Source organism: Stegostoma tigrinum, chromosome 44, assembly GCF_030684315.1.
Source record: "Stegostoma tigrinum isolate sSteTig4 chromosome 44, sSteTig4.hap1, whole genome shotgun sequence".
NCBI lineage: Eukaryota > Metazoa > Chordata > Chondrichthyes > Orectolobiformes > Stegostomatidae > Stegostoma > Stegostoma tigrinum.
The window spans coordinates 13,330,917-13,350,963 of record NC_081397.1 but is presented as its reverse complement, the minus strand read 5'-3'; the positions used below and the strand labels follow the sequence as shown (position 1 = coordinate 13,350,963).

Here is a 20,047-nt window from a genome sequence, read left to right as displayed (position 1 = left end):
CAGAACTGAAGTTCCTCCAGCGGGTTCCAAAGACAGCTTTCTCCCCTTCCTGCATATAATTGAATTTGATCTTGCCAACTACACACTCACTCAGGATTATATATCTATACAGGTATCCCTTGTTATGTTCTTTTGCTTTACAGTAGTTAACCTTGATGAATTCACTGTTTCTCCTCATTCCCCTGTAAAAATTGTTATTAACTCTGTCAGAAGACAATGTAGATCAATGGGATAAACACTAAGTTTTCACTTTCAAAATACTGGGCTACAATAATTGAAGGTATTGACTAAATTAAAAAGTGGCAGCAAACTAAATTCTTTTGATGCACTTCCACAATTGACCAGTTCCTGAATTATGCAAAGTAACTCATTACTTAAAGCCATCTTTGTGGAGTTAAAAGCACAAACTGAGAGGACCTACTACTCACCAATTGCAAGAAGGATTGGAGAAGCAAACATTTTCCGACAAAATTCTCACCCGATATTTGGATGTTGAGATCTGTGAGTTGATTTCTGACTGGTTGGAAGATAACAGGCAGTTTGAACAAGGTGAAACAGGAAATGAGATGGCAACACAAGTTATCATGCCGTTTGCTAATGCATTTTCTGGCAATAAGTTCTTGCTAACATCAAAAAACAGGCAACTTTGTTGAGCAGGCAGCACAGAAACAGTGCGTGGAAGTGAGAGCCTATAGGCCCTTCAAGCCGGTTTACACACTGTGGCTAAATCTAGCTCAGTTGGCTGGACTGTTAACTTGTCCTGCAGAGTCACACTAACCAGTTCAATTCCCACAGCCAGCTGAGGTTACTGCAAAGTTCTCACCTTCTCCCCCTCACCCCTCACTTGAGGCATGCTGACCTTCAGATGAAACCCACCACAAGTCATTTCTCTCCCTGACAAAAAGAGTGGCACTGTGGCAAGTTTACCATTACCGAGGGGTTAGTAGTCATGACAGATCTCGTGGCTACATGATTGCATGAAGAAATTCTGACTGTACATGTAAATGGAATGTTTAAAGTGCATAAGGTGTATTTGAAATCAATTCAAAAAATAATTTACACCGTGACAATTTGTCAATTCTGTAAAGCTGTATAACATGCTGTTATAAGTCTGAGGAACATAGTGTTCATTTGAGAGAAGAAAAGCTGAATGTACATCACATATTAGCCCTGTATATATCGATCTCCCTGAGACATAGCGTCCTTTTTAAAATTTACTCATGGCCAGCAATTACTAACCATCCCTAGTTGTTTTAAGGAGTTGCTGGTGATCTGCCTGTTGAATTGCCGAACTGGAGAGAAACTGTGAGGTAGAATGTGAAGCGGTTTGGAAAATCACATCTTCCTAGCTCCTTAAAGCTCTGTCTGAATTTAAATTTTTATTTCAATTAGTGTGGCATAAAAATTAGAATTCTGAAAATAAAACTGAAATTGTCAGAAGGATTCCTGAGGCAGTCAAAGATTCATTCTGTTAATTATAAACTTAAATTATTTTGCTTTATCTCACCTATATCAATTTCATCTTAATAACATTCCAATTTAATAATATAACTCCCTCTCACCTTTCAATTCAATGTTCAGAACACCAACTGAATCATTCATGATGCAGCTTTGTTCAATATGTTTAATTCAGCTGCTTCATCGATGAGCTTCCCTCTGTTGTAAGGTCAGAAGTAGGATGTTTGCCAAAAATTGTACAATGTTCAGCATGATTCACCACTCCTCAGATACTGAAGCAGATCATGTAGTTTCCCAACAGTATTTCGATCAAACGGAAACCCTGCACCTCTCTCTACTTTCCCCGGAACAGCAGTGGCATTGAGTAGCTCCCACCAACTTCCTGTCAAACTGAATTTCTTCAAAAGGGAAACGCCATCATCTTGTATCTCTCCAACTGAAGGGAGGGTTGTTGTCCTTTGAACTATTCTTGTGCAATTTTCATGCGAAGCATCTCCAGAGTCATAACATAAAACAAAGAACTGCGGATGAACAATGGTGATCTGAAACAGACAAGACCAGACATTTTGAGAAGAGTTCCAAACAAATGCACATAAATACCAGCTTGTAATTAGTCTCTCGAAGTGAAAATTGACCTTGCGTTGTTGATCACCACTGATCCCCTCCCAGTCTCGAACTGCCAGGATTTTCAGTGCATTATTCCATTGATTACTCTCATGTTATTTGCCTTAAATGCACCTATTCTGTCCACATGATATTTCATAGATCATGGAATCTATACAGTGTGGAAACAGGGCCTTCAACCCAAAAAGTCCATACCAACATTCAAAGCAACCTACCCAGACCCATCCCCCTGTAACCCACCTAATCTACACATCCCTGAACACCATGGACAATTTCGCACGGCCAATCCACCTAAACTGCCTATCTTTGGACTGTGGGAGCAAACCGGAGCACCCGGAGGAAACACGCACAGACACAGGGAGAATGTACAAGCTCCACACAAACAGTCGCCAAAGAGTGGAATTGAACCATTGTCCCTGGCAATGTGAGGCAGGGGGCGAGAGAGAGAGAGAGAGCGAGATGCTTTGTGTCAGAATATTTTAAAAACTGGCCTTTTTGACTTGTTTGCAATAAATTCAATTCAACAATAAATTAATGGCCCAAAAGAGACTGCGGCTTTGAGTAAAAACCCATTTGGCTCAGTGAGGTCTACAACATAGAAACAGGCCCTTTGGCCCATCACGTCCATGCTGGTCAAAAACAACCCTTTAAATATTCCAATCGCATTTTCCCACCACTTTGTCTGTAGCATCAAGCTTTCCACCTAAATCCTCCTTCAATGTGATGAAAATTGCTGCCTCTCCCACCCTCACAGTTTTTGAGTTCCATATTCTCCATCATCCTGAAGGTGAAAAAGATTTTCCACACATCCCCTCTAACCCTCCTGCCTGAATTGCTGTATTGTTAAGTTAATGAGTGATTAATACCCTCACAAGCATGTATATGACATGTTTGTTTGTCAGGAAACAGCTTTAAGCAAGTTACTGTCTCTCAATCCTGCCTTCGTACATCATGAAGCTTAGGCAAAGCGTATACTTGTACAGGAAAAGCAAACCGTTGTTGAAATGTTGATTTTACAAGGAAATTTGCAAGGAAATTATTTTACCCACTACTTGGCGACCATTAACGTTCAAAATGAAAGCCCCAAAACCTGGTTTGACATTAAGAACTGCGGTACAAGATTTCACATTATTAACAAAATGAAATGTTTACTGGAAGGAAATGAATTGATGAAAAAAAACAAGCACACTGAACAGATCCATAGACGCCAATACTGAGCATCCTCTGCATTCCCGTTCAATACTTAATTCCCTGAGTAACAATTGGACAATACGACATTTCAGGTTAAACATAGAACGTAGAACATAGAACAGTACAGCACAGAACAGGCCCTTCAGCCCACGATGTTGTGCTGACCGTTGATCCTCATGGATGCATCCTCAAATTTCTGTGACCATATGCATGTCCAGCAGTCTCTTAAATGACCCCAATGACCTTGCTTCCACAACTGCTGCTGGCAACACATTTCATGCTCTCACAACTGTCTGTGTAAAGAACCCGCCTCTGACATCCCCTCTATACTTTCCTCCAACCAGCTTAAAACTATGACCTCTCGTGTTAGCCATTTCTGCCCTGGGAAATAGTCTCTGGCTATCAACTCTATCTATGCCTCTCATTATCTTGTATACCTCAATTCGGCCCCCTCTCCTCCTCCTTTTCTAAGGTTGTCTTCTAAGAATTTTTTTTTAAAGTTGTGAAATTTCCTGCTTCAGTTACCCTCCCACATGTTGCATCCCACCACTGGGTGAAAAAAAAATCAAATTTCCTCAATTTCCTTTCTTTCCCCTTGACACAATGTCCTATTAACCCTTTAACTAAAGGGGACTTATATTCTTCCCAAAAGGAGGAATCACAAGTATTGCCACAATCCTCTCAAAAGTTCTCCAAAGTGCCAGGCACTTCCACAGAAATGAATATCCATTCACAGCTTCCTGTTCTGGCTATTTTCGCTATTACCAATCGATTTGGCTTGCTTCCTTTGGCGGGTGGCTTCGTTCCATCTAGAATTTAGAAGTTAAGCTACTGTCCTACTTTGGCGTTTTGAACATGCTGAATGTTTGCAATTCTTCACTCCTCTTGCAGCACCAGAACGGAAATCTGAGAGTTGCCATCCAGATGCAATTTAGGTTTTCCCTCATTTTCCTGGATCTAGTAAAATCTGACTTCTCTCTACATTGCTTCCTCATCATCAATTTTGATTGTTCTGAGTGACTGATGGTAGAAATATGCAATGTGCTAGCTTAGAGGGTGGTGGAGGCAGGTACATCCATACTAGTTAAACAGCATCTGGATGAACATTTAAAATGCCAGAACATAATAGTCTCTGAAGTAAATGCAGCCAAAAGGGATTAGTGTGGCTTTGTGTTTGTTGGTTTTTGCAGAGACATGGGGCACCAAAGGGCCTGCCTCTATGTTGTATGACTCTAAGACTCGCCGTAACTCAATTCAATGGGCTGAAGACACTTTGACAGTATTGGGTGGCCGAACAGCACTGAATGGTGGAACAGGGTTGAGGGACTGAATGGCCTCCTCCTGTTCCTGTAAGATTGTGCGGGGCATGGACAGGGCAGATGGGAAGCATCTGTTCCCTTCAGTTTAAGGGTCAATAGGACATCATTTCAAGGTGAAAGACAGGGTATTGAGGGAAATTGATAAACTCTTTTTCCCACCCAGATGGCGGTGGGTATTTGGAATGCACCAAGTGGGAGGGTAACTGAAGCAGGAAATCTCATAACCTTCAAAACGAAAAGGATGATCACTTGAAATGCCATAACCTTTAAGATGATGGGCAAAGTGGTAGAAAGTGGGAAAAGTATAGATCAAGTAGTTTTGTTGGTGCTGACAGGATGAATTAAAGTGCCTCTTCTAAACGGTATGATTCTATGACGATTATGATTCCTGATGGTGAGAGGTGCCAAGTGAAGATGAAGCTGGTAAGTCAGCAACATGTATTTGGATGATGGGCAATCTAGAAACCTCAGAGACACAGCAAACAAACATGGAAATATAAAAGAGAGGAGGTTAGACAATGGCAGAGAGCTGAACAGGTAGGACCGATGTGAAGCAGAGCAATGGATGGATGTGGATTTAGATCCACAATGAAGGAGTTGTACCAGCCCCAGACATGTGGATCCTCTCACAGATAACTGGCACAGTACCAAAAAGTTCAAATTTGTGAAAGAATGGTCGAAGGTACTCACCGTTCAACAATTTCACCGTCTGCAATTTGGAAATCTCCTGCTGGAGCCGGCACCGGTAAAGATATCAGAAACACTGCAGTCAGAAAAATCCCACCTTCGAGGAAATCCCCAGGGAGTGGGTGATGTCATTGTGCAATTGTCAGTGTGTGATGTCATCACAGCCACAAACTGTGATCACTGGTTCTGGAGTCCCCTGGCATCAGGAACAACCTTTCTGTATCGAACTTGTCTTGTCCTGTTTGGATTTTATATTTCTGTGAGAAACCCCCTCTTTCTTCCGAGCTCCAGTGAATACAACCCTCACCGATTGTACCTTTCAGACATCAGCTCTGCATTCCAGGAACCAGTCCAGTAAAGCTTCACTGTAGCCCCGCTATTGCAAGAATCTCCTTCCTCAAATAAAGAGATTGAAACTCACATTTACTGACATGAAACTGCGTGTGCCACTCACTCGACTTGTCCAAATCACACTGAAGCATCTCTGTATCCTCCTCAGGCCTCCCCCTCCCTCCCAGCTTTGTGTCATCTGCAGATGTGGAGATATTACGTTTAGTTCCCCTCATCGAAATCATTGACATATTTGGTGAATTGCCTGGGGTCTTAACACTCATTTTGGCTGCAGGGGATCAGGGCTGGGAACAGACCATCCAAGAATAGCCATCCTGTCAAATGGATGGGCAGATGGGCAGGAGGGTGACGTTGCCTTGTCCATAAGAAATTATATTTTGAACAAAACGTGATATAACATCAGAAGGCATAGAATCTGCATGGATCGAGTTGAAGAACTGCAAAAGAAGACAAGACCATGATGGGAGCTGTGTATAGGCCTTTGAGCAGGATCAAGACGTGGGGAGTAAAATAAACCAGGAGACTCCAATATGCAGGCAGACTGGGAAAATCACTTAAGGAGTGTATCTCAAGAAAAAAATAAACAGCAGAATGTCTGCGAGATCTTTTTTTTAAAGAGCACCTTACAGGAGAACCCACAAAGGAACAGACAATACCAGATTTAATGACATGTAATGGGGCAGACTTGATTAGAGATCAGAAGGTGAACGAATGCCTCGGGCGCAGTAATGATCACATTTTTTAAAAAATCACCCTATGGTCTGAAATGGTTGAGAGTGAATCAGATGTAATGCCATTATAATTGAGCAAAGTTAACTATGAACACATGTGAGAGAGGCAGGCCAGAGTTGGTTGGAAGGGACATATAGTAGGGAAGGCAGTGAAGCAGCAATGTCAGAGGTTTTTGGGGGTAATTGAAGAAGCACAGCAGATGTTCATCCAAGGGTTTAAAACAAAACATATTAAGGACAGGATGAGGGACCATGGCAGTCGAGGGAAGTCAGAGACAGCGTAAAAACAAAAGAAAAAGCATTCAAAGTGTGAAGATTAGTGGGAAGCCAGAATCATAGAATCCCTAAGAATATGGAAACAGGTCATTCAGCCCATCGATTCTACACTGATCCTCCAAAGCACATCCCAACAAGACCCAGACCCCTCCCCTGTCACTGTAACCCTTAATTTCCCATGGCTAATCCTGCAAGCCTGCACATTCCTGGACATGATGGACAATTTAACATGGTCAATCCCCTTAACCAGCCCATCTTTGGTCTGTGGGAGGAAAGCCAGCAAACAGGTAATGTGCAAACTCCAATAGACAGTTGCCCGAGGGTAGAATCAAACCCAGGTCCCTGGCACCATGTAAAAGCAGTGACAACCACTGAGTCACTGTGCCACCAACAGAAGATTGGGAAGCCTTTAAAAGCCAGAGGATCACAAAAACAACAATAAGGGGGCAGAGGTTGCAATAGGAGAGCAGCCTATCCAGTAAGAGAAAGGAAGACTGCAAGAGTTTTTGTTTTTAAGATACTAAATATTAAGAGAGACAAAAGAGTAGAAAATGAGGCTGGAGAAGAACTAACAAAGAAATGGTGGTGGAACTGAATAGGTACCTTGCATTAGCCTTCACAGTAGAAGACCATCAGCAACAACACCAGAACTTCAAAAGGGTTTGGGGCAGAGGTGAGGTTTGTGGTTATCATCAAGGGGGAGGTTCTGGTGAAGGCGAAAAGTCTGAAAGTGGATAAATCACGGACAGGCTACACCCCAGAGTTCAGAAGGAGATGTCTGAGAAAATTGTAAACGTATTGGTGGTGATCTGTCAGGAATCACTGGAGTCAGGGAGGGTCCTAGAGGACTTGAGAGTAGCTAATCCAACACCATGGTTTAAGAAGAGAGGCTAAGCCTGACCTCGGTCATTGGTAAGATTTTAGAGATCATTATTAAGAATGAGGTGGTGGAATACGTGGAAGTGCATGATAAAATAATGCAGAGTCTGCACAGCTGCATCAAAGAGATGTCATGCCTGACAAATCTGTTAGAATTCTTTGAGGAGGTCATGACTAAGCTAGGAAAGGATATCCAGTGGGCATGAACACTTTGAATTTCCAGAAAGCCTTTGACAAGAGGCTGTGAAAGAAGATAGGAGCTCATGGTGCCAGGGGCAAAGTACTGGCATGGATATGGGATTGGCGGACTGCCAGGATCTAGGTTTTTTGTCAGGATGGCAGCAGGTGCCTAGTGGTGTTCCACAGGGGTCAGCATTACAACCACAACTATTCAGGTTATACATTAATGATCAGGAAGAAGGAACTCAGAACATTGGTGTTGAGTTTGCTATTGACACAAAGACAGGTGGAGGGACATGTAGTACCGAGGAAGCAAGCAAGCTAGGAGAGTAGGCAAAGAAGTGACAGATACAACATGGGAAATGTGAGGTTATACATTTTGGAGGAAAATTAGAGGCACAGATTATTTTCTGAGCGAAGAATACCTTCAGAAATCTGAAGAGCAAAGTAACATGGGAATCCTTGTTGAGGATTCTCTTAAGGTTAACATACAGGTTCAGCTGGCAGTTAGGAAGTCAAATGTGATGTTAGCATTCATATCAAAAGGGCAAGGATACAAGAGCAGATCTGTACTGCTTTAGGAATATCATGAGAAGTTTTGCAAACCATATCGGAGGATGCATGGGCTGGCATTGGAGGGGGTGCAGAAGAAGTTTACAAGAATGATCCTGAGGATGAATGATGTGCAGTTGAGGACACTGGGTCTGTATTCATTGGAGTTTAGAAGGATGATTGGTAATTCAAACCTACAGGATACTGAGAGCTGTGGATCGAGCAGACAAGCAGAATCTGTTTCCACGAGTAAGGGAGACTAAAACCCAAGAGCACAATCGAGGTGAAGGGATGACATTTTGGAACTGAGATAAGGAATTTGTTTCAGCCATAAACTGGTGACCCTGTAGAACTTATTGCTGCAGAGGGCTGTGGAGGCCAAGTCAGTGAGTGCACTTCAGGCAGAAATAGATACGTTCTTGATCAGTGAGGGGGTCAAGGGCAGAAGGCAGGAGAACAGGGTTGAGAAACATGATCAAATAGTGGGAGCAGACTCAATGATGTAAATGACCTAATTCTGCCCCTATATCTTACTGTCTTATGGCACCCACTAGTCACTGCCCATCATTTAAATAAAGGCCTGTTTATTCCTACTCTTTGTTTCTATCTGCAAACAGTATCCTACCCATCTCAGTACACTACCCCAATCCCGGGCGCTTTAGCTTTACACACTGGTATCTTCCATTGGAATTTGTCAAAAGCCTTCTCAAAGTCCAAATAAAGCACAACCACTGACTCCCCCTCATCAACTCCACTATTTATTTCCTTGAAGGATTCCTGGAGATTTGGACAGCATCATTTCCCATTTGGACATCCATACCGCCTCTGTCCAACCCAGCCCCTGCTTTCCGAGTGCTCTGTATTAAATATTTTATTCAATATCAAACCACCACAGAAAAGTCCAAAGGGAATGAAAATGGTCAGAGCACCAAGCATTAACCCAGGTAGCATATGCAGCAAAGACACACATCCCCTCATCTGTCCTGTAAACATCTCCTTCGTGCAAACTTGGAACAATATTGCAGTTCGTGCCAATTGTTGCTGTGCCAAAATTCTCGGGAATGCCTCGGTTTAGTGGTAATTCAGAAATTCAGGGAATCCAGGCTTGAAATCCACCATGACTGTCTAAATTATATATCTCAACCCTGTGCCTCTCAATCTCCTCTGCTCCAGAAAAAAATCCAGTCTGCCCAACTTTTCTTCATAACTAAAGCTTTCCATCTGAGACAGCTTTCTGATAAATCTCCTCTGTGCTGTGTCCAGTGAAATCACATCCCTCCTATTCTGTTGATTCCGGAGCTGTGCACAACACTCTCGCTGGGGCCGCAGCAACTGTATATGCAGTTCCAGCATAACCTCCTCGCTCCCAAACTCTGTGCCTCGACTAACAAAGGCAAGTGTCTCATTCGGTTTCTAACCCCTTTAACGAGCTGTTCTCTTACCTTAAGGGACAGATGGGCAAATAATGCAAGGTCCCTCTGATCCTTAGTCCTACATTGTTTGTCATGTACTCCATTCACTTGTTTGCCCTGCCCATGTGCATTGCCTCACACGTACCTGAATTGAATTCCAGTTGCTACTGATCAGCCAGTCCGTATCCTCCCATAATCTGAGAACAAAAGAATTAGCAGCAGGAGTAGCAATTCAGCCATTTAATAAAATTGTGGCTGATCTCACCCCACGCAAACTGCACTTTCCTGCTGGCAGCCCATACACTCCCAACCCATTGTTAATTACCCATTAAATTACATTGAACATAGAACACTACAGGACAGCCCAGGCCCTTTGGCCCTCGATGTTGCACCAACCTGTGAAACCAAACTGAAGCCCATCTAATCTACATTATTCCATGATTACCCATATGTTTATCCAATGACCATTTAAATGTCCTTAAACTTGATGAGTCGACTACTGTTGCAGGCAGGGCATTCCACACCCTTACTACTCTCTGAGTAAAGAACCTACCTCTGAAATCTGTCCTATACTTAACACCCTTTAATTTAAAGCGATGTCCCCTCGTGCTAGCCATCTCCATCCAAGGAAAAAGGCTCTCACTTTCCACACTATCTAATCCTCTGATCATCTTGTTTGTCTCTATTAGGTCACCTCTTAACCTTCTTCTCTCTGATGAAAACATCCTCAAGTCCCTCAGCCTTTCCTCATAAGATCCTCCCTCCATAGCAGGCAACATCCTGGTAAAACTCCTCTGCACACTTTTCCAATGTTTACGCATCCTTCCCATCATGTGGCGACCAGAACTGTACACAATACTCCAACTGTAGACTACCACAGCTTTGTACAGCTGCAACATGACCTCATGGCTCCGAAAATCAATCCCTCTACCAATAAAATCAAATACACTGTATGCCTTCTTAACAACCCTCTCAACCCAGGTGGTAACTTTCAGGGATCTGTGCACATGGACACTGAGCTCTCTCTGCTCATCCACACGACCAAGAATCTTACCATTAGCCCAGTACTTTGTATTCCTGTTACTCCTTCCAAAGGGAACCACCTCACATTTCTCCAAATTAAACTCCATTTCCCATCTTTCAGCCCATCTCTGCAGCTTATCTATGTCTCTCTGTAACCTGCAACATCCTTCTGCACTATCCACAAATCCAATGACTTTAGTGTCATCTGCAAATTCACTAACCCATCCTTCTATGCCCAGGTCATTTGTAAAAATGACAAACAGCAGTGGCCCCAAAACAGATCCTTGTGGTACACCACTGGTAACTGAACTCCAGGATGAACATTTCCCATCAACCACCACCCTCTGTCTTCTTCCATCTAGCCAGCTTCTGATCCAAACCTCTAAATCACCTTCAATCCCGTGACGCCGTATTTTATGCAATAGCTTACTGTGGGGAACCTTATCAAACACTTTACTGAAATCCATATGCACCACATCGAAAGCTTTACTCTCATCCACCTGTTTGGCCACCTTCTCATAGAACTCAATAAGGTTTGTGAGTCACGACCTCCCCTTCACAAAACCGTGCTGACTATCCCTAATCAAATTATTCCTTTATAGATGATTATAATCTCTTGTAATCCTTTCCAACACTTTACCCACAACCAAAGTAAGGCTCACTGGTCTGTAGTTACCAGGATTGTCCCTCCTCCCCTTCTTGAACAAGGGGAAAACTTTTGCTATCCACCAGTCTTCTGGCACTTTTCCTGAAGATAATGATGACATAAAGATCAAAGTCAAAAGCTCTACAATCTCCTCCCTCGCTGCCCAGTGAATCCTCGGTTACATCTCATCCACTGCAGGGGACTTAGCTATCTTCACACCTTCCAGAATTGCTAACACCTGCTCGTTGCGAATCTCAATCTCGTCTAGTGTAATAGCCCGCATCGCAGTATGTTCCTTGACAACATTGTCTTTTTCCTGTGTGAACACTGAAGAAAAATATTCATTTTGCTTCTCTGCTGTCTGCACAGACTCCACACACAACTTCCCATGACTGTCCTTGACTGGCCCTAATCTTATTCTAGTCATTCTTTAGTTCCTGGCATACCGATAGAAAGCTGTGTGCATTTCTGGTCACCTCACTACAGGAAGGATGTGATCGCACTAGAGGGGATACAGAAGAGGTTCACCAGGTTGTTTCCTGGGTTGGAGCAATTGAGCTAGAAAGAGAGACTAGATGGGCTTGGGATAACAAGGTGTCGAGCTGCATGAACACAGCAGGCCAAGCAGCAGCAGAGCAGCAGGAAAGCTGACATTTCTGAAGAAGGGCCCAGACCCGAAATGTCAGCCTTCCTGCTCCTCTGATGCTGCTTGGCTTGCTGTGTTCATCCAGCTCTGCACCCTGTTATCTTCGATTCTCCAGCATTGGCAGTTCCCACTATCTCCAGATAGGCCTGGATTGTTTTTTTTCGAGCAGGGAAGCCGGAGGAGGGTCATGAATGAGGTGTATAAAATTGTGAGAGGGATGGACAGGGTGAATGGAGAGCATCTGTTCCCCCTGGTTGATGGGTCAATCATGAGAGGGCACAGATTTAGTGTAACAGGCAGGGGATTCAGAGAGGATTTGACAAAAAATAAAGCTTTTTCACTCAGCTTTGGGTGAATCAGGAATGCACTGACTGGGAATATAGTGGTGAGCATAAACCGAAATATCTTCAAAATATATTTGGAGAAGCATTTCTCATATCATAACATTTAAGAATATGGGACCAGGGCTGGAAATTGGATTTCGTGCGCCTTTCGGGGGCAGTTATTGCGTGTGTCGGCTCAATGGGCCGAAGGGCTCACTCCACGCTGTATGACTCAATGACTCTCTCAATTTTAGCATCTCCCAAGGATAGTGTGTGGGGATACACCGATGGGAACTCCTTTGAACATGCTGGTGGTGGGGGTGGTGTTTTCTCTCTGAATGATAATCTCCAAAAATGTTGATCGTTGGGGAGTGTTAAAGCTCTCCATTAGATTTTGAATCCATCGAACTGCTAAATTTCCTTTTAAATTATTTGCATTAAACTGGCCCCCACTGACAGCCTCAATCGATGGGCGAACTCCATGGTTTTGAACTCTGTGTGTTTTCTCCTCAGTTCCTGTCTCAGATGCTGTGCTGATACCCCGCACCAACGGGACTGAGATACAGCCCGGGGACCGCCTTGTTCTCCGGTGCCTGGTGAGGGAAGGCACTGAGCCCCAGTTCATTTGGTACCGAGACAACGTGCCGCTAAGGAACGGCAGTGCGAGCTCCCATGTGACTGCCGATGGTCGTGAGCTGGTTATTCATTCATTCCGGAGAGACAGTGTCGGGAGGTATCACTGTGCAGCGATCAACACAGGAACCGACGGCACCATTTTTAACGTGACCAGCGACTATATCGAATTCACGCTGCGAGGTAACAGTGACAGTCAGATCAGACACAGACAGAGCACAGGGAAAGGCCATTCGCTCCATCCAGTCCGTGCCAGTCAGAAACAATTAACCATCTCAGTTAGGAAGGTGACGGCCGGGTGGTATGATCGTGAGGTTATTAATCCAAGTGTCTCGGTCATTTTCCCGGGATCCCAGTTCAAATCCCGCTCATACCCGATGGTAGAATTTGAGCGCAATAAAAATCTGGAAGTGTAAGTCTTATGGAGAAGGGCGTGCAGAGGAGATTCACCAGGACGTTGCCCTGGGGTGGTGCATTTCAGCGATGAAGAGAGGCTCAGTAAGCTCAGGCTGTTTTCTTTGGAGCAGGGAATGCTGAGGGGGAACTGATAGAGGTGTGCCAGTCTGTGTGGCACAGGGACTGCTGTCGGGGGTGAGGAAGCAGCTGCTCCCCTGGGTGGAAGTGTAAATAACAAGGGCAGCATCATTTGAAAGTGAAAGGCAGGAGGTTGAGAGGGGGTTTGAGGATTGTCTCACCCACAGGGCTGTGGGGGCTCGGAGGGTAGTTGAGGTGGGAAACCTCGCAGCCTTTAAAGAGAACTTGAATGAAACTCGACGTGCCATAACATTCCAGGCTGTCGGGGGCCGGGTGCAGGAAAGTGGGTTCAGTGCAGGGAGCTCAATGGGTTCAATTCTTCCGTGTTTTCCATCCCCCCGTGGGTGGCAGGGAGTTACGTACCTGCAGGGGTTGGTCACTCTGATGCTGATCGTGTGCCTCACACAGGGCTGATGCGGTAACACTTCCCGCTGAGTTTGTTAACGTGAGCCGGATGTTGTTGTTGGATTTCAGCTCGGAGTTATTCCACGGAGATCGTGGCCTCGCTCGTCCCAGTTCTGCTGTTCGCCGGCCTGATCGCGTCGGCGTGGTTCATCCACCGGAGGGGGCACACAGGTCTGTAACTTCCCACGGGGATCGGGTTTGTTCCCCGGGGCATGGCACTGCCGTCCCCGCCCCAATGTAACCTTTGCAGCTGGACAGGGTTGGGGTGGAGGACCCCGGGGAACGAGGTGTTGGGTCAGGAACTGGGGTAGACCGTGTTCCTGACAGTCGGATGGAGAGCAGTCACAAAGTTCGCCTCCTGGTTCGGGTAAATGTGATCACTATCCCCACTCTGTGCTAGAGCATCTCAGAAGAGGAGAGACATAACATCATGTGAATCAGGAACAGGAGGAGGCCATTCAGACCCCTCAAGTCCTCGCTCCACTAATCGTAACCCTAATTTAAACTCAAACCTACCCCTAAACTAAATCTTAGTCCTAAACCGAGCTCTAATACTCATTCTAATCGTGGCTCTCAGCCAAATGCTAACTAAAACTAATACACCAACCCAAACCTTAAGCCTAGCCCTAGACTGACCACTGACCCTCACTGTAATCCTTGCCTTAACCCAATGCTAACCTTAAACCAAACCTTAATGCTGAACCAACCTTAACCCTAACCCTCGCCCAACCCATAACCCAAAACCTAACCATGACCCTAATCCTAATCTGAATCCCAACACTAACCTTAAACTGAATGCTAACCCTCACCACAAAACAATACTTAACCTCCTTCATTTCCTGTTGGTGATTCCTGTTTTCCCCTGATATCCACTTCTACCTTTATTCCCAATTGACCTTTCCCACCTCTTCACCTTCCTGCTCCCACTCAATTCCAATTCCATTCCAATATCGTTCCAATTGCAGTACGCCAAGCCTGACCCCAATGATTCCTGTATCACATATGCCACGCTGAACCTCAGCGAGCTCTCAGAGGAAGAAGACAGAGCGGGTGGAAATGTTTACGAGAATATTCCACACAAGTAAGAAAGAAGAAGACAGATGAGAGGTGGGTCATTCGATTTTTATAGACTGTCTGGTGAAGAGGTACAATGTAACTCCTGTGTACAGATCCCAAACTTGTGAACTTTGCGATGGAAACCATGTTTCACACGTTGTTTGACTCCACTCATTTTCAGCCGGGGAAGCTAATTTCATGTTGTTGCATCTGTTGGTCTGTTCTGGACATTGCAGGCCGTTAGTTTTGTAAAATCAAAACTATTTTAGCAGCTGGTGGTCTTTGGAAATTTAATACCTGTCCCTCCTTCTCTCTCATGTACATGTCTGAGGATTGAGCTTTTCAGTTGGTCCATGTTTAAGGGGAGGAAGACATCGTCTGCCACCTTCTGCGCATGGAACAGACCAACTTTGAACAGGAATAGTCAGAAGGATCTGACAGTTGGGAGATATAAACAAAAACAGAAACCAGCCAATTTCAATGGTTACATTCCAGGGCGAAAGAGACCTGGGGTGTGGGGTTGGACCGAGCAACTTCTGGCCCCACAGAAGGAACACACACTGAGCTGCAAGCCACTGAACAAACTGGATAGAAAAGGCATGGCTGAAATGGAGTCTGTACGGAGAAGACTAGATCTCCCAATGATCCGAAATCCCTGCTGGACACTTCAACTCGGTTTTCTGAGATTCCAGAACCCATTGTGGGAACGGGAACGTGGGGGTTTCTCTCCGCTGCAGGTATTTTGGAAACGCCACATTGTCAGGATGGGGGATCACACACCTCCAGAGTGGCAGGCTTGACCTTTGAATGGGGAAGCGATGGCCTCATGGGATTATCGCGGAACTGTTAATCCAGATGTTCCAGTGATGTTCTGGGGACCCGGGTTCAAATCCTGCAACACAGATTGTGGAATTTAAATTCATCAAAATCCTGAATCTGAGAGTCTGATGGTAACTGTGAATCAATTGTTGGAAAACCCCATCTGGTTCACTCACGTGGTTTAGGGAAGGAAACTGCTATCCTTACCTGGTCTGGCCTTCATGTGACTCCAGACCCACAGCAAAGTGGTTGATTTTTAACAGCCCCCTGGACAGCTAAGGATGGGCAACAAATGTTGGCCTGGCCAGCAATGCCCTCATCCCATGAATTAAAATTGTTGGCTTTTTAGTCCCGACATACAGACACTCTCGCTGCAGCACAAAAGGGTTTGGGTTGATGTAAGTACAGGCTTGGTAGAAGACGTTAAGATTTTAACATCGACGCCGTCTGGATCTGACAATTGCTGGCCACCAAGAAAGGAGCAGCGCAGGTCCGATTGCAAACTGGTGAACACCATCAGGGACAACACCAGCGTGAGGGCCAAAGGGTCTGGTCAATAGGTACCAGGTACCTTTGAATGGAACAGCAGGACTGTGCTGATGAATTGTTCACATTCGAGCCAGTAAGGATGGTGACTGGCTTATTGCTGTTTTTTAATCACGATGACCCCTCGTTCAGGCGAAGGATGTGGGGCATTGCTGGTAAAGACAGCATTTGTGCCCTTCATCATAGAGTCATTGGGGCTATTTCTGTGCTCTGTGACTCTTCGGCCTAACTCGTCCATGCCGACCTGGTTTCCTGAGCTGACCCAGCCCTGTTTACCTGTGTTTGAACCATATCCCTTCCAACCTTTCCTATCCATGTATCTGCCAAAATTTCTTTCAAATATTTATAATTTTACCCACCTCCACCACTTCCCCTGACAGCTCATTCCATATACCCACCACTATCTTTGCGAAAGATTTGCCCCTCAGGCCCCTTCTGAACCTTTCCCTTCTCACCTTAACCCGATGCCCTCTACTTTTGGACTCTCCAACCCTGGGGTTGAACACCTTGGCTTTCACCTTATCTATGTCCCTCATGATTTTTAAAACCTTCGAAGGGTCACCCCTCCGCCTCCGATGCTCTGGAATAAAAAACAGCCTATCCTTGTAGCCCAAACTCTCCATTCCTGACAACATGGTTATGTTCATTTTTTTCACCCTTTCCAGTTGAATAACATCCTTCCTGTAGCAACATGACCAGAACTGTACACAATGCTACAAGAATATCCTTATCAATGCCTTGTACAGCCACAACATGATGTTCCAACTCCTGTCCTCCGTGCTGCTTTCCCGATCCATCACCATTTCGATAATAATCTGCATTCCTGTTTTCTTATTTCTCCCAAAGTGGTAGCCTCACATCAATCCACATCAAACTACATCAGCCGTGCATTTGCCCACTCACTCAACTTGACCCAATCGCATGGAAGCATCTCTGCATCCTCCTTCACAACTCCCCCCTTCCTCTGAACCCTGTGTTGAGATGGAAAACTAAATGAAAACACAATGGGCCCGGTATTTATGAAGCAATGGAAAGTATTGTTCATGGATGGCGTACATTGGGATGGGTTTAATCTATCGCTGTGCTATTGTAAATGTAATTTCTTGATGATATTTGCTTTTGTACACAACAATTCTGCCTTTGGTGATGAATAAAATTGTAACACACAACAAATTGGTGGATTTCTTTTTTAACAATCAAGGTGCGTTGGTGGAACCCCCGGTGATCCAATGTGAGGCGGGTATCAGAGACCGAACTTGGGGATTACTCTCAGGGATGGGAAGGTGATGCAAGGTGCAGTGAGCCAATACGTCAGCCGCAGTTTCCCCTGGGTCACCAGCATCGCCCCTTCCATCCGTCGCTCATGTGTGGGTGGGAGGGAGGTGGGGGGGTGCGGGATGGAGGGTGAGATATCGTGATAGGGAGGGGTAGAGGGTAAGGGAAGGAGTATGTGTGAGAGAAAATGTTTGAGGAAAGTTTATGTCAAAGAGCGTCTGAGATGGTTTGTGAGATTAAATGTGCGCGTAGGATGTTTTGTGTGACTGCGTGAATGTGTGTGACAGTGTGTGAGAGCGTGTCTGTGCGAGAGAGAGAGAGCAAGAGTGTGTTGTGAATGTGTTTTTCTGTGAGAATTAGAGTTTAAGGGGCTGTGTGTGGGTGAGTGTGAGTTTGTTTGAAATTGTGTGTGAGATAATGTGAGTTTGTACAAGAGTGTGAGCATAAACTGTGATTGCATGTGAATGTGTAAGGGAATGTGAGAGATTATGACAGTTCTGAGTGTGTGTGGGTGTGTGATATTCAATGTAATTTTGTGAATAAATTTGTTTGAGCAATCATGTGTTTGTGTGAATGCAAGCTGGTGTGACTGTGTGTCAGACCGTGTGTGCGCGCAGGCACCTGTGAAGGACGTGTGTGTGAAATTGTTCCAGTGTATATGTGTCTGTCAGACTGTGTGTGAATATGTGACCATGTAAGTGTGTGCGTGTCTTTGTGCGTGTGCGGTGCGTGAGAGGGGGAATAGCGAGAAAAGGGACAAAATTGTGGGGGTGGGGGTTAGTCAAGGAGGATGGAGTTGGGTTGAGACTGAGCGGAAACAGGATGTAGAGCATAGAGTGAGGGGAAGGCTGGTGTGAGTGTGTGTGAGAGTCTGACTATGTGTGTGAATCTACATGCATGAGCGTGTGTGTGTGTGAGTCTGTGAGAGAGAGTGTGTGATTGCACACATTTTTCTCAATGAGGCAGTGAGCTGGGAAGGGAGTTTGGGCACTCTGTATCATCCGGATCTGGGAGATCAAGAGATGATCTCAATGCAATTTCGAAAACCCTGAGAAGAATGGACAGGTTGGGGTTTGGTGATGGGGGTCAATGCAGCAAGATTCTTAAGCATTGCTGAAGAAGGGTCTAGGCCCGAAACATCAGTCTTCCTGCTCGTCTGATGCTGGTTGGCTGCTGTGTTCATCCAGCTCGACACTTTGTTTTATCAGATTCTCCAGCATCTGCAGTTCCTCCTATCTATCCCTATTCCCTAATCCCATTTTCCCAGCAGTTGGCCCATAGCCTTTGAATCACAAGTGCACATCTAAATCCTTCTTCAATGTGATGAGGATTTCTGCCTCTCCCACCCTCACAGGCAGTGAGTACCAGATTCCCCAGCACTCTCTGGGTGAAAACCTTTTACCTCACATCCCCTTTAAACCTCCAAACTCTTCCTTTCAATGAAACATGCGCTCTCTCTCACTCTCTGTGATACACACACACACAGTAGACATTCACTGAGCCATGCCCTCCCCTTTAGCTGAAACAAGCCGGCTGAATATTCAGCGGAGACAGACAAACAGGAGGCTGGAAGGACAAGCCAGGCAGCATGTGGAGGAAAGGAGCAGTCAACATTTCTGATCTTAGCCTTCTTCAGGCCGATAGGCACAGGAAATAAGGGGAAACCTGGGAGTTCTGCTGAAAAAATGAACTGATCTGCTATGCAGTCAACAATTAAACTGCCCGAATACAGCAAACAGAGGGCTAAAGTAACAGCCACGTGGAATAAATTGCAAGAGAGTCGTAAACAGATTAGCATTTTTTAAAAAAGTCGATTCAAAGGGGAATGCATTTGTTTTAAATGTAAACACAAAAGGAGAATTGATTACAGGGTGGGATCGAGGAGGGACAGAAAGAGGAAATAAATAAGGCAGATTTGTGGTAAATCCTGATTTTACAGAGGGATAGAACCACCATAGCTTGTTCCTCAGGGAGTACATATCGCCCACTGAGTGGGAATGGCATAAAATCTGCCCACTGGGGATCTCCAATGACACCATGGCACGCTGTAACTCTGTCTGATGTTGTGGTCTGTTAGGAACGCCCTCAAAACCAGCTGTACTTCACAAAGGGACAGAGATTCTCAACTCCTTGAGGATTTCAGATGACAACTATTTGTTACAATCTGGGGTAAAATTGTTTCACAGGTAGTAGAACTGCAGATACTGGAGAATCAGAGATAACAAGGTGTAGAGCTGGAGAAACACAGTAGGCCGAGCAGCATCAGAGGAGCAGAAAGGCTGAAGTTTCGGGCCAAGATCCTTTTTTCGGAAGAAGGGTTTAAATGAACCATCGGATCAAGGCCCTAAACGTCAGCCTTCAATGTAAGATAAACGTTGGGAAATTTTTCTAAAAAAAACTATACAAGACACAGCTGAGATATGTTGAGCAGTTTTGTGGCCTCGTATTTAAGGAAGGAGAGTCTAGCGTTGGAGGCAGGTT

At 44.9% G+C, this 20,047-nt stretch overlaps 1 protein-coding gene and 2 long non-coding RNA genes across 7 annotated transcripts in view; 1 reads left to right on the top strand and 2 right to left on the bottom strand.

Moving 5' to 3' along the window:
* LOC132207173 (late histone H2B.L4-like) overlaps positions 1 to 20,047 on the bottom strand; it is a 228,244-nt gene that overhangs the window by 28,108 nt on the left and 180,089 nt on the right. The window lies entirely within an intron of this gene.
* Positions 12,805 to 17,464, top strand: LOC132207273 (uncharacterized). The gene is made up of 2 exons (XR_009443409.1): positions 12,805 to 13,114; positions 13,940 to 17,464. It is a non-coding gene; the product is annotated as an uncharacterized LOC132207273 (long non-coding RNA).
* LOC132207253 (uncharacterized) overlaps positions 14,890 to 20,047 on the bottom strand; it is a 31,065-nt gene continuing 25,907 nt past the window's right edge. The window contains exon 6 of one of the 3 annotated variants that reach the window (XR_009443368.1): positions 14,890 to 15,818. This is a non-coding gene — a long non-coding RNA (uncharacterized LOC132207253). The remainder of the gene's footprint in view (positions 15,819 to 20,047) is intronic. The other 2 variants (XR_009443369.1, XR_009443371.1) reach the window with 2 other exon arrangements.